The sequence below is a fragment of the Pteropus alecto genome, unplaced genomic scaffold (assembly GCF_000325575.1).
Source record: "Pteropus alecto unplaced genomic scaffold, ASM32557v1 scaffold565, whole genome shotgun sequence".
NCBI classification, from domain to species: Eukaryota; Metazoa; Chordata; class Mammalia; order Chiroptera; family Pteropodidae; genus Pteropus; species Pteropus alecto.
Genome location: NW_006436808.1, coordinates 780965 through 795964, shown reverse-complemented (window position 1 = coordinate 795964; position 15000 = coordinate 780965). Strand labels below are relative to the sequence as shown.

Here is a 15000-nt window from a genome sequence, read left to right as displayed (position 1 = left end):
TTTGTGCGTTTTTCACTCTCAATCTACTGTAAGGTTTTGGTGAAGAGGGCATTTTGACATAAAACTAATGTAATTTTAGGAGGCTGGAAAAATTATTAGAACTTAGAAGTCACTAATATAACAATCATTAAATTGCTGGATCAAAAGCATTTTCTTCTTCCTGTCACTGTTTTTAAAACCATACTCTATATATCTGCTCTGTCCAATGTGATAGCCACTAGTCGCATGTGATCAGTGAGCACTTGAAAGAAGCTAGTCCAAACTGAGATGTGCCATAAATGTGAAATACACAATGGGTTGCAAATATTAATATAAAGAAAGAATGTAAAATATCTTAATTATTTTACATCAACTAATCATTGAAATGATAATGGTTTGAATATCTTGAGTTAAATAAAATATATTATTAAATTTATTTGAATCCTTATTTTTAAGGATTTAACATTTTAGAAGAGAAAAGATATGTGTAAAGTAATAATTAGAGTCTACATGATACTCACTACTTCCCAATCAGGGTCCTGACTTTAGCCTAGAAGACATGTCAAGGATGCACATTCGGTCTCCTTTGTAGCTTTGTCACCTTTATGATTAAATTTCAGGCCTGATTTTTATGTTCTGGGGTGGATCTAGATTTTGTAAAGCCTGAAGTCTATGGAAGCCAGCTTTAGCAAAAAAGAAAAAGAAAAGCTAAGAAAAGAAAAAGAATGCAAAATGACAATGTAAATATTATAATTGAAGTGAATATTATATTATAATTGAAATACTGAAGTCAAACAAAGGTGAGAACGATTCATCCTCTGAGTGGTTCCAACATGTCTCCAGAAAATCCTTGACTTGGGTCAGGTGGGATGAGTAGAAATTTAGTTAGGAGGTTGGAATAGTTTTCTCCGCAAGAGGAAAGAACACAAGTAACAGTACAGAGGTGCTTTTCGCAGGAGCATAAAAGGAGCCGATAATGACAAGAAGTGAGGCTGGACGAAAGGTAGACAAGGGACAGATTATGTGGGGGCCTGCGTGCCAGGCAAGGGCATGATGATTTCATCCTGGAATACAAGAATTGGGAACCAAAGAAAGATTTGGAGTCATATGATCAGAGTTATATTTTAGAAAGACCACTGAGAGCAGTGGAGAAACAGGCATACTTCTAATTCAAAGTGTATACCTACCTCTATATGATTTGAGTAATCATATCAGAGTGTCTCAGCACAATCACATGTGTCAAGATTACAGAATTCCCCTAAAACTTTCAAGAAGTTTCTGGTGTTCATTGAGTCAGTCTTATCTCCCACCCCCCCACCCCCCAGCCCTGCATTAAATCCAGACTTCAGGCACTGCCCTCCACTACCCATCAAAAGCTGTTGCTTCTGAATGTGCTCCACATTGCCAACCAGAGACCTGGTGTGGCTGCTCACTCAGTGTGAGAGCTCCCACACACAACAAAGAACTTGGCGTCTGAAGAAACATGGTTGTCACAGGGGCCTGCATAATGAAGGAATGACAGTACTCCACTTGATGCTACCTCAGGCAATGGTGCCCCAGACTTATCCTGGTCTGGCTCCTAAGGACATGATTCAGACTCCCTCAACAGCTAGTTTCCAAATCTCAACCTTCCACCCAAGGAACCTGCTCAGATGAGTCCTGGGCCTACTGCATCATAGACACAAATCATCATTTTCTCTTGATGACCTAACATAGAATGGGAGCCATCCTATCAGGCTCGCCTCCTTATACACTCTGAGTGACTTCATCTAAGGTCTAATGGGCCTCAGTCTGAGTCATCTCAGTTTGCAACTAACTGGAAAACCATATTTTTGAACTTAGTTATGTATCTTGTGGACTCACGGGCTACTTAAGCTAATTGGCTTACCCATTTCCATGTAAAGCTTCTAGCTTCACCTGCCAACAGATTTCCTGGGCAGAAGTAAATAAACTTCCAACTTGCCAAATACACTAGAGTGGCTGTCATAGAAAGGACCTGGAACTTAATGAAAGTCCTCAAGTGGCTTACTTTGTCTTATTCCTAAAGTGAATCCCCATTGTATGCCTCTGTAGAATAGTAAATTCCCATGACTCTTCCAGGCCCTGGATGAGGGTCTGATTACCCTCTGACACTCAGCCTGGCACCCTGATGGCACTGTCTACCTTTTACTTTATGACCAAGAAAGTAAAGCTCCCTTCAACACAGGTGTATTCAGGAGCAGGTGTATTGGGGGAGGGGAGACGACTGCACCAAGCCAAATCTCAACTTTCAGAGCTCTGTATTTACCTTCGTTGAGGCCCAAAGCTAACCTGTGAACATTTTCAAGAAAGTTAAAGTCCATGCTTGGTAACTATGGCCAAAGTTTCACCTAAATGCAAGCCTTAAAATGTCCTATAGAATGTATAGACTTAAATGTATCTCCTAAAATTTGTATGTTGAAAACATCACCCCAATGTGACTGTATTTGGAAATAGGGCATTTAAAGAGTTAATTAAGCTTAAATGAGGTCATGAGGGTGGGCCCCTACTCCAGTAGGACTGGTGTCCTTATAAGAAGAGGAAGAGACACCAGGGATGGGCATGCACAGAGAAAAGGTCATGTAAAGACACACTGAGAAGGTGGTCATCTACAAGCCAAGGAGAGAGGCCTCAGAAAAAAACAAACCTGCCAACACCTTGATTTTGGAATCCCAGCCTCCAGAACTGTGAGAAAGTTAACTTCTGTTGTTTAAGACACCCACTATGTGGTATTTGGTTATGGTATCTCCTAGCAAACTAATATGTAGGGTATTTGAACAGAAGAAAAATAATTAAAGTTAACTCAGCCTGTCTTCCAGACTAAAGAAACTAAGGTTCCTTTTTCCCCAGAGAAATTGTGATTTGATGAGGAGTTGATGAGATGAGGAGGTGGTAGAGGAAATTTTTAATGCTTTCCACCTGCCAGGGGATACTTGTATATATTGACCCATTTGACTCTCAGGAGAGAGTAAGTAGATGCTGTTACCCCATTTTACAGATGAGGAGAGGGAGGCTAAGATGACCAACACCAGTATGAGGTGTAGGAACATGAAACCGCTGATCTGTGAGATCTAGGGAGGACATACAAGATGGAAAGCCAAAAAGAGAAGTGGAATTCATACCTGAGGCCATTCTCTTCTTGGTTTTGGCTCTTCATGGTAGTGAGCTCTGTCACTATCATTATTTGGTTGGTGTTACTATTATCCATTATTTGCATTGTGTGAGTATACCTCCAAGTCAATAGGAGTGAAAAATTTGCCCCCTAGAAAGCCCCCAACTGCAAAAAAAAAAAAAGAGATTTTCTGAGCAAATCCAATGTAACCCATATTCACTCTTATGAACTTGAATCACAGCATTTTGTCTGACTTTTTATGTCCTCTAACCTGTACCTCTAGATCTGTTTGAACTCTGTGTGTTAATTCAGACTTGACCGTTAATTCTTTCAGTGGTAATCTACCCAAAGTACATGAAGAAGTCATAGGAAGTCAATATTTCAGTGTTCATATTATGTGTTTCTTGATTGTTTTTACATACAATTTTGTTTACAAAATAAATGTCACACGATTCTGTTACTTTATTTTTCTACTCCATTATCGGTCAGTTCCAACTGACTAGTGGTTGAGCAACAGAAAATCTATCATTCTCACACACATAAACCCAAATGTTAGATTCTAAATTTTTCTGACTCTGAGGATCCTAAAAGAGATACCTTCAAAGATCAAACTTTAAAGTAAATATATAACCCCTAGCACTCTCAAAGCAAAAGCAACACAAATATACCACACAAGGATTAGAAATAAGTGCTATCATACACACTTGAACTGTAGAGTTTAAGTTTATGTTATATAAATTAAATTAATCTTGTTTTGTTTTAGGTTGCCATACAAGTAAGGAATGTGTGTGTGTGTGTGTGTGTGTGTGTGTGTTGTTTCCACATCATACTCTTTTTAGCTTATCCATAAATTTTGCTTCAGGAAATCCCCCGCCCCCCCAAAAAAAATCAGTAAGGTTAAAAATAACAATTTCAATACTGGAGAAATGTGAACACACACACACACACACACAAATGAAATAACAATATAACAGAGATAAGCCAGAGGATTTGTGTAGATTGAAGGATATGAGCTGAGAATGGTCTAAAATGCTGGCTGCCCAGAGGCCATGGGCATTCCAACCCCAAAATAGGTCTTCAGTTTTAAAGGGTCAGAAATTAGACTCTGAATATTCTAGGCAAGATTAGTTTCTCAAAAATAAAAGAACATAATTCAAATTCATAAGAGACTAATGTAACAACTAGAACATCTCTCAGTGTATTCTTCCCTGTGGTGAAATCTATATGGAAAGATAAATTCTGATCAGGAGACTGCTCGAAGGGCCTGAAGTTGAACTGGAGGAGGGGCTTGAACAACTCACAGGTGTCTGACATCAGAATGTGGCCTATGCATCTAGAAGGCCCTGAAGCCTTTCTCTTAGGTAACAACGAATTCACGTGGACAAACTTTTCTCCCAATTTTGTACATTTCTCTCAACAGCAACTTAAGGAACATTAATATAGCTAAACAATTCAATCTATTTCTGTACTGGTTAGAATCAAACATGAAGACACACCAGCAAAAATCATCTGCTAACCTCGAGCATTCATAAAGCCAGATGACACATAACACAACACTATTAAATAGAAAAAAAAGTTTCCTTTAGACATTAATAAGCTATTGCCTCTTTACGATTTGGTTTACCATAATTCTTTTTCTTAAAATCACTTTAGTTCTATCTACCCTCCTAGAGAACTTACTAACCACTAACCATGCCCCTAACAAAAAAAAATAAAATAATGTACATATCAAACAGTGGTATAGAATGCCTTTTAAAATCCACTAATGTTCTTAAAAGTAAAGATTTAGCCAACTATGGACAAGCCCTATTTTATAATCTTTTCATTCTACATGTCGCATAGCATGTCGAACACTAAAGTGAAAACTACTATTGAAAAATGCAAAACTGTGTATCCTGAGTGTACATTGATTTCTCCCTCAGTTTCAAAAGATCACGATGTATCAAACATTAGAACAAGATACTTATATGTGAGAATATTATGTAAGATACAGCATAATGGAATAGAAAGGATGAAGAAGTATGATCAAAGGTACCTGAGCTCAAATTCAGAGTGCCTATTAACAAGCTGTTTCATTGTTCCATTTTTAAAAGGGGTTGATAATATTTGAAGTACAAGGTCATTTTTTGAGTTAAATACAGTTGTGCATCACTTAACAATGTGGATGCACTCCGAGAATTGTGTCCTTAGGCAATTTCAGCATGCAAACATCATAGAGTACATGTATGCAAACTTAGATAGTATAGTCTACTACACACTAGGCTATAGCCTATTGCTCTTGGCATGTTACTGTACTGAATACTGTAGGGAATTATAACATGATAGTAAATATTTGTGTTTCTAAACATATCTAACCATAGAAAAGGTACAGTAAAATTATGCTATAAAGATAAAAATTGGCACACCTGTATTGGGCACTTACCCTGAATGGAGCTTGCAGGACTGGAAGTTGCTCTGGCTGAGTCAGTGAGTGAGCGGTGAATGAATGTAAAGGCCTAGGACATTATCGTACACTGCTATAGACTTTATAAACACTGGACACTTAGGCTACACTAAATTTAATTTTAAAATATTTTTCTTTCTTTAATAACAAATTCATCTTCACTTACTGTCACTTTTTTACTTTATAAATTTTTTAATTTTTTTAACTTTCTGACTTTTTGTAATAATGTTTAGCTTAAAACACAAATACATTGTACAGCCATACAAAAATATTTTCTTTCTTTTTATCCTTATTCTATGAGCTCTTCCTATTTCAAAAAATTTTTACTTTTTCAACTTTTTTGTTAAAAACTAAAACCCAAACATACATTAGCCTAGGCCTACACAAGGTCAGGATCACCAATATCACTGTCTTCCATCTCCACAACTTGTTCCACTGGAAGGTCTTCAGGGGCAATAACACACATGGAACTGTCAACTTCTATGACAACAATGCCTTCTTCTGGAATACCTCCTGCAGGACCTGCCTCGGACTCTTCTTGAGGAACTGTCACTCTTTTCAGAAATATGATCGTGGCTAGGCTTGTTTCTTTTTTTAATAGATTCGCTTGTAAGTAGGTAAGGCACCATGAACATTACTCTCTATTAATAAAAACATTTCAGTGTTGGGGTCCCTGTTATCAAACATTTTAATGAGTTTGTTGAAGTCTGCAAAAGCTTCTGCAAAACCCTTCAGTGTGAATTTTCTTGGAGGGTTCTTTTTTTTATTCTCCTGAAGTTTTCTTTTCACTTGCCTCTTCAGCTATGCATTCCTGTTCCAGTTCCAACAACTCATTAGTCAGTTCCTCAGGAACCACCTCTAGGAGCTCCTCAGTGACACCCACCCAGGTTAAAGTTGATTGCCATCTCAACCATAGCACTATTGATTTTTTCAACCTCCTCATCTTGGCAAATCCTTTGAAGTCATGGACAAACCTCTTGAGTATCTTTTCCCAAATGCCATTCATACACTCTTTGGTGACATCACCCCAAGCCCAAGTAAGATTCTTGATGAAGTCTTAGGAGTTATAATTCTTCTAGAATTGCATCGGTGTCTTTTTAGTGTCTTCTTCAGAGGTAGCAGTAGCCTGGGCAAAGGTCCCTGCAGGTAGTAGGCCTTGAAACCAGGCATTGACTTGGCATCCTTATGAATGAAAGAACTTTCAGTCATCTGTTTCCGGAATACGGAGGTTTCATCTATATTGAATATTTGCTCTGGCAAGTAATTTTCCTCCACAATCGGCTTATCTAGTTTCCAAAAATTCTTCAGCTGTCTTCACAACAGCACTCATAGACTCACCACTCGCTTTCACATTATGTAATGAATAATGATTCTTGAATCATTTAAACCATCCAGAACTAACTAGCAGTACATTCAACTTCATAATCAGGTCCAGCTTTTTCTTTCAAAATCACAAACAAACATTTTGCTTTGGCCATGATCATCATAGTTCTAAGAAGGATATGCTTCTGTGTCTGGACTTCAATCCAGGTCAGTAGAAATTTCTCCATGTCTGATACAGGCTCTTTTGGAATTTTTGTTAGTCTTATTATCTTCAATGAAGCAGATCCTTTAACATCTTCTGTCACTTTGTTCTTATTATTTAAGATTGTAGCTATGGTGGAATGGGACATGCCTGACTGGTGAGCAATAACCATCACTGATTTTCCACCTTCATAGCTCTTAATCACTTTTAATTTTGTTTCCAGGTCAATCACTTGACATGGCCTCTTACTGGAAACATTAGTAGTGAATTTAGTATGCTTATAGGCCATGATGAACGAAACAACACAAGATTAAATTACTCACAAGAGAAAATGATGCAATCAAGAGATGCCATAAACACGAGACGTAGGAGGCTGCTGCCAGTGTAATAGAGCATACTGTTTTACAGCAAACTATTTTTTATAAGAAGAAAGAGTACACTATAAAATAATAATAAAAAGCATAGTATAGTAAATACATAAACCAGTAACATAGTCATTTATTATCATTATGAAGTATTATATACTGTATATAATTATATCTACTATACTTCTATACAAATGGAAATGCAGTAGGTTTGTTTACATCAATGTCACCAAAAACACAGGAGTAAAGTGTTGTACTATGACGTTATGATGGTTCCAGTGTCACTCAGTGATAAGAATTTTTCAGCTCTATTATAATCTTATGGGACCACCCTCATATATGCAATCTGTTTTTGACTGAATCATTTTGCAGTGCATAACTATAAATTAATATAATGTGCCTGGCATATGTAGATACTCAATAAATAGCAGCTACCATCATTGCTATAATTTTAGACATACTCTCATTTCTTTTGAGCATTCCCTTTCCATTCTCCAAAGAAATTCCACATCCCCTCAGTCAAATGGAGTTTAATAAAATATCTTTCTAACCCTCATCATGTATCCGCAGATAACTAATGAGAGTGTCTACATTCTTGACTTTTCCTGAAGGACACTAATTTCTTTTGCATGGCAACAAGGTGGGTTAAAAAAAGAACCAATCAAGTGGCCTTCTGTTTAATGAAGGAACTGGAGTCACACCAGCCTCCATATTGACCTAGACATGGTGGTCAAGACTAAAATGCGTATCCTTAAAACAGAGATTATCACATAGTTCATAGTTGGGTTTGACTCCACTTCTTAATTTTATTTCTGTTCTTTCTATGGTTGCCCTTAAATCTTTAACATATGTTTTTTAGCAAATGCTATTTTCAATCTAACTCTTGATTTCCTCCAATTAGAAAAAGATCTTAGCATGGCTTTAACTCAAACAGTCTCCTCCCCTTATTGGGTTATTGAGGAAAATTGAGGAGCATACAGTCAATACTAGTTTGCATTTAGCAACATGCTTTCCTCTTTTATTTGCCTCCCACTTTCTCCATTTTGATTTAATTTGCTTCTTACTGAGGTAAATATATCAGCAGGTCTTTCAGCAGAAAGAATAATAAATAAATAATAATCTCTAGAAATAATAAACTGAATAATAAACTCTCAGTCTTTGTATATCTACATTTGTCTATATTTTAACACCCATTCTTGACAATTTTAGCTAGAAGTAGAATCCCAGCATGTTTTCTCACACGACTTTGAAAAAATTGTTTAATTGATATCTCATATCTACTTCTATTGTGAGAATTCAATCATCAATAAAATTACTGAGAAAAGAATAACAACCTGGCTTCTTTTTTCTGGTTTTTATTATTATTATTATTATTCTCTAGATATGGATTTGTTTATAAAATCCTGCTGGCAACTTAATGTTGCTTGCTATATTTGAGGAACCATGTCTTTCTTCAATTCTAAAAACAAATTCAGCCATAATCTCTTAGACTAGAAACCCTTCTTGGGCATGGTTCCATAGTGTAGTGGTTAGCACATCTGCTTTACACACAGAAGGTCCTGGGTTCACTCCCCAGAGGACCCACAGTCCATGGTCTATGGCTATGCCACCCTGAACAAGCCCAATGTCTGATCTCGGAAGCTAAGCAGAGTTGGGCCTGGTTAGTACTTAGATGGGAGACCACCTAGGAAGACCAGGTGCTGTAGGCATAAATAATAAATAATTCAAAAAATAATAATAAACCTGTCTCTATTCTCATCTACTACTTTTGTTAGATAAACATTGATGCTTTTAATTCTTTCTTCTGTGCCTCTAAATTTCTCTTCCATTTTTCCCATCTCCTTATTTCTCTAAACTGCATTCTGACTGATTCTGTTAGGTTTTAACAATTCAGAAAAATCTGTTTTAGGCAGATCTAATTACTGGTTAACCTATTTATTGAACTTTTTCATTATTCTGAATCTAAGTATTACACAAAATAAACTATAGTTTTAACCTAATTCTCTGATTATACCAAAGAGATGAAAATGTATATTCTTATGCAAATGTTCTTTTTGTGGTAGATGCTTCTGGAGAGGTTCTTGATTCATTTTCTATATAAATAGAATCTTGCCATTTCAGTCTTATCATAGTGACATATTGGACACTCATTGTAAAATGAAGCCAGGAAACATTTCTAATATACACGCAGACATATATATTTCCCAGTTAATTATCTATCCTGTTTTAAAGCATGCTTATTTTTAAAGTGTCAAAATGTACTAATTCACACTGCAATTGTTTGGAAAACTTCATGAGCAAGTATATTTCAGCCAGAAGACATTTGATGCCAGCCAAATTCTCTTTTTTTTCTGTCACTATAAATGACTTTCCTATTTTCAACAGTTTTTCAAAATCAAAGTCATATCTAAGCTGACAACTTCTTTGGCAAGTTTCAGCTAGATGTAATTTGAAACAGTCAAGGAAGGAAAGCCTAAACAATAAGGTTTTTAATGGGACCAGTGACAGATCCTTAACTACTGTCATGCTGTGTCTGACACCAGAAGACTTGAGAGAAAATTCATTAAATAAATACTTTCTGTTAAAGGAATGCACCTGCGTTTAGAGTATGTGTCTTATGTCATGGAAATATGTAAGATCTGAGAATTCAGTGATGTTAAACCCATAACAAAAACATATCTAAAAAATCCCCCCAAGGAATTTCTCTCTTTAACCTTTGGAATATTGTTTAGCTATCGTTGGCATCCAAAGGTCATTAAAGGTCACAAGGGATAAAAAAAAATCAAAGCAGTCCTTCTTTTAGCCTCATATTAATTCCATACAAAACAAGGTTGTTTACTTTCTGAGGTAGAGAAAAGTTCTAGTGTGACCTTTTAATCACTATTATTTACACACATCCACACACAGTTATCTTTAACTACAATGAGATTTTTGTACTATTAACACTGTATTAATATTCATGTATTATGTACTCAGAATACATGAATATTCTGTTTCAGGAACATTACAAATTTGAGGAATTTCCGTAAAAAAATAATAAATCATAAGAAAAGCCAAAATGAGTCTATACATAAGAGTTGGCTTAATTTATAATAATTTTCTTTACTTAAACCTCCTAAATTTGGTTTCAGATAAATATTGCCATCTTTGTTTAGACTTTTTTCTGTTTCAACAGGTCAGATATCAATTCTGATGTTTAAAATGCTTCTATTTAAATGAAAATTACTAGGCAACATGAAAAAAAAATCAAATCTTGTCAGGACACAGCTAAATCTCCCAAACCCAAAGAATATTTGCACAGCTATCATAGAGAAGAAACTAGCAGGTGATTCTGGGAAGATGTGGCTTGATTATAACTCTCTTCTCCCCAGTATCAACTTTAATCTATCTCCCTGTCCTAAATAACTGTTTAGGCCTATAAGGTACAACAAGCACATAAACCCTTGGTTTTTCTGGAAGTCCTAGTGGAGAGAATAGGTACAAGATTGTCTCTGTTTCACACCGGTCAAACATCTGAGACTAGAACTGTGAGTGAGAGTCATAAACTGGTAAACTCTAGGGAGACCATTTGACTGTAGAGATCTCTATATTCCCCCAAAAAATGTCAAGATCAACTCTCAGGAAAAACATGACTTTTATCCCTAAAAGACCAAGAAGGAGCATATGGATGAATTCAGTCCTTCCTTTCTTCAACCCTGCCCAAACACAAGAAACCCAAGTATCCAAGTATCCACCTGGCTTGTTTCATTCCAGGTGCCTCAACAGTGAACTCACTACCTGCTTGTTTCTATGCCGACAGTGCTCAGAGAGACTGCTTTCCCATAAATTTATTTTAGGAATGCCTCAACGCTCAGTATACCCCAATCATACCTGAGTTCCAGAATTCCAACAAAAACAGAGACCATCTGGCAGAGACAAAGACCAGTCTACAGAAAGAATTTAGGCACAGCGAACAGAGCTGCTAGAATAGTCAAATAAAACTGAATAGAAACACAAAAGACAATTTGAGTACAGCATTAAAAAAGATGTTTGGAAAAGAAAAAAAGATACTTCCACTAAACAATCCAAACATCATGAGACCAAAATTAGTGGCGTGAGGGATCAAATGAAAAAAAAAGTTTCAAAATATAAATAGGCAGAAATCATGAGGAAATTATGACAATTATGAGGAAAAGATAAGCAGTGCAAATAGTAGGAACTAAAAGAGTGTAAGGACACAAAACAAAAACAAAGAAATTATTTAACAGATAACAGTCAATTTCTTTAAGGTAAAGAAAGATCAGTTTGGAGTTCACTGAATTCTAGGCCACATTGTTGAGCAAAAACATATACTTGGGGCAGCCTTGTACAATTCTGAACCTCTGAGAATACACGGGAAATATTATAAGCACCAACACAAAGGAATAAATTGTCTACATAAGAAAACAGATAACTCTTTTACGCTTAAAATTAGAAGACAGACAAATAATAACTACTACTAACAGAAATCATTTGATTCTCAATAATTATAAGCACAACCAAGATATTCACCTATGAAGGTGAAAAAAAATGCAAGAATTCATAAAGGCTATCACCTAGATATATCATCTGAGAAAAATAATAGACAAAGAACTATAAATACACAATAAATAAACCTAAATTTGATCTCACAATTTGGAAATAATAGAAGAAAGTATGTTGAGCAATGGACCTTATAATTTACATATACACACAAACATATACATACATATACTTTATAATTTATATGTGATATATATTTACACACAAAAATGAATACTTACACATTATATATATTTGCATTATCTATAGTGCAACCACATACACGTCTTTAAATATTAATTAATAATTGATTCCCTGAAAACATGAAACTTAAGTGTCAAAAACTTATAACAGTAAGGATATATTCAAAGGAAATTCTAAACTTGGAATAATGAACAGAATAATAAAAAGGAAAGGAGAGTGAAAATATTCTAAAGATCTCATTTTATTGGGGAGAAAGTAAGTATTTTAATGAGGTGAATTATACCTCTCAGTTGGGATAATATCTTGTTTTTACATATATGAAGAAATATGTATTTATCATAGTTTAGAGAGACTTGAGTTAAATGATAATGGATTGCAAAAATATAGCAAACTACCAGATTAACACAGGAATGGAGTGAATATTAGCTTGATCAAAACAATAAGAGAATAAGAAAAAAACTAATAATCATAAGGTAAAGTGAAAGAAAAAATCAAGTATATTGATCATTATGTGAACTAAATTCTTCCAATAAAAGAGTGACCATCTAATTGCCTTTAGACAAGCTATATTCTATTTATAAAAAATGCACACTCCACTGGGATAAAGAAAAGTTGAAAGTAAGAATTAACTAAAATCCACTCAAAATGGATTGCAGACTTGAATATAAAACCTTAAACTGTAAAACTACTAGAAGAAAACATAGAGTGTAATCGCCTTGATATTGGTCTTGGCAGCCATTTTTTGGATGTGACACCAAAAGCAAAGCCAATAAAGCAAAAAGGAACAAGTGAGACTACATCAGACTAAAAAGCTTCTGCAAGCAAAAGGAACTATCAACAAAATGAAATGACAACCTGTGAAATGGGAAGAAATATTTGCAAACCACATATGCAATAAGGGGTTAATACCAAAAAAAAAAAAATCCGCAACTCAATAGAAAAAAAAACACACAAATAACCCAATTAAAAATTGGCAAGAGAGTTCTGATCAAGACAGTGGAGTAGGTAAACACTGTGCTTGCCTCCTCTCACAACCACATCAAAATTACAACTAACCTACAGAACAACCATCAGTGAGAATTGCCTGAAGTCTAGCTTAACAGAAGTTCTATAACGAAAGCTATATAGAAGAAGCCACATCAAGACTGGTAGGAGGGGCAGAGGCACAGAACAGGCTGGTCCCACACCCACATGTGGTAGTTGAGAACTGAGAGGGATATCATGGCTGCAGAGATCACCACTAAGGAATGAGGGATCCCAGCACCACCACAGGCTCTCCAGTCCAGGACCAGGAAGAGAAGTCCTCATAACTTCTGGCTGTGAAAACCAGCAGAGATGGAGGCTGAGTGAGAGGGGGTGCAGCTGGAGTTCTAGGTTCTCCTCTTAAAGGGCCCAACTTACTGACAAACTTGCTTGCTCTGAGCTCCAGTGCTGGGGCAGCAGTATGAAAGGCAAGAGGGACATATGGAGAGGAACTAAATTTTCTGGCTTCCGGGTGAGGGCTGAAAGGCTGAAAGGGCTGCTTTCTCCCACATCAAAGTGCTCCTTTTGAGCTCTTTCTCCACCGAGTGTGCAGACACAGGTGGGTACCATATCTGGGTCTCCATCAACCTAGCTAACTCCATTCACGTTGCCCTGGTGATTCTGAGACCCTGTCCCTTCTAACTTGACAGTTCCCCCAAGACACTTCCAGTGGCTTTTTCATAAAAAAGGTCTGTCTTGGCTCATGCTGCAGACTTTCCTAAAACCTCTCAAAGATTCAAAAACTCCAAACAAGGAGCATCTGGCCTCAGTGTGCCCATATTTCTTGCTAAGTAGCCCCAATCCTGGGATTAGTGGCAGTTGGCCTCAGTTCAGAGCTTAGCCTCACCCAGCACAAGTGGCAACCATCTGCAGATCATTTTGTTAACTCATACCAAGTGGCCCTGAGCAGGGAATAAGCAGTGGCTGATCTTGACCTGCAACAGAGGCCCTCCCAAGAGGCCACAGAACCATTACACCTAGTGGCCAGCTTCAGACACCAGAGCACCATCTGACCACCTCCATAAAAGACACACCCAAAGGGCAGACCGAGAAAGAACCATGCTAAAGCAAACTCTGCTCCATAGGTCAGCCCCTGGATGACAGCTCCTCCACTATAGTCACAGCAAGGGAAGGTCAATCCCTCCCACTGATATGTTAACAGCAACCAAGGCTCAAATACAACAGGAGAGCACACACAACCCACACAACGGACACACCTGTAGCATCCAGCTCAGATGACTAGGGAGATCACGTCACTGGGCCCCATTGGATACCTACTACATAAGACCACTCTATTAAGACTGGGAGACAAAATGGGAGACACAAAAAACATGTCCCTAATGAAAAAACAGAACAAAGTTTCCGAAAAAGAACTCAACAAAATGGAGACAAGCAATCTACCAGATGCAGAGTGCAAAACACCGATTATAAGGATACTCAATGATTTCAGTGAGAACTTTGACAAAGAGATAGGAAACATAAAAATAGAGACAGAAATTTTAAAAAAAGGACCAGTCAGAAAAGAATAATACAATAACTGAAAGAATACTTTATAGGGAATAAACAGTAGATTAGATGAAGCAGAGGATCGAAACAGTGATTTGGAATATAAGGTAGCAGAAAATACCCAATCAGAACAGCAACAAGAAAACATAATCCAAAAAATGAGGATAGTTTATGGGACAACATCAAGCATACCAATATTTACATCATAGGGGTACTAGAAGAAGAGAAAGAGCAAGGAATTGAAAACCTATTTAAAGAAATAATAGAAACTTCCCTAATCTACTGA

At 36.6% G+C, this 15000-nt stretch overlaps 1 pseudogene; it reads left to right on the top strand.

The window, feature by feature from the left end:
* Nucleotides 1-9035: 9035 nt before the first annotated feature.
* On the top strand, nt 9036-9151 carry LOC112481213 (annotated as a pseudogene).
* The last annotated feature ends 5849 nt before the right edge of the window (nt 9152-15000 follow it).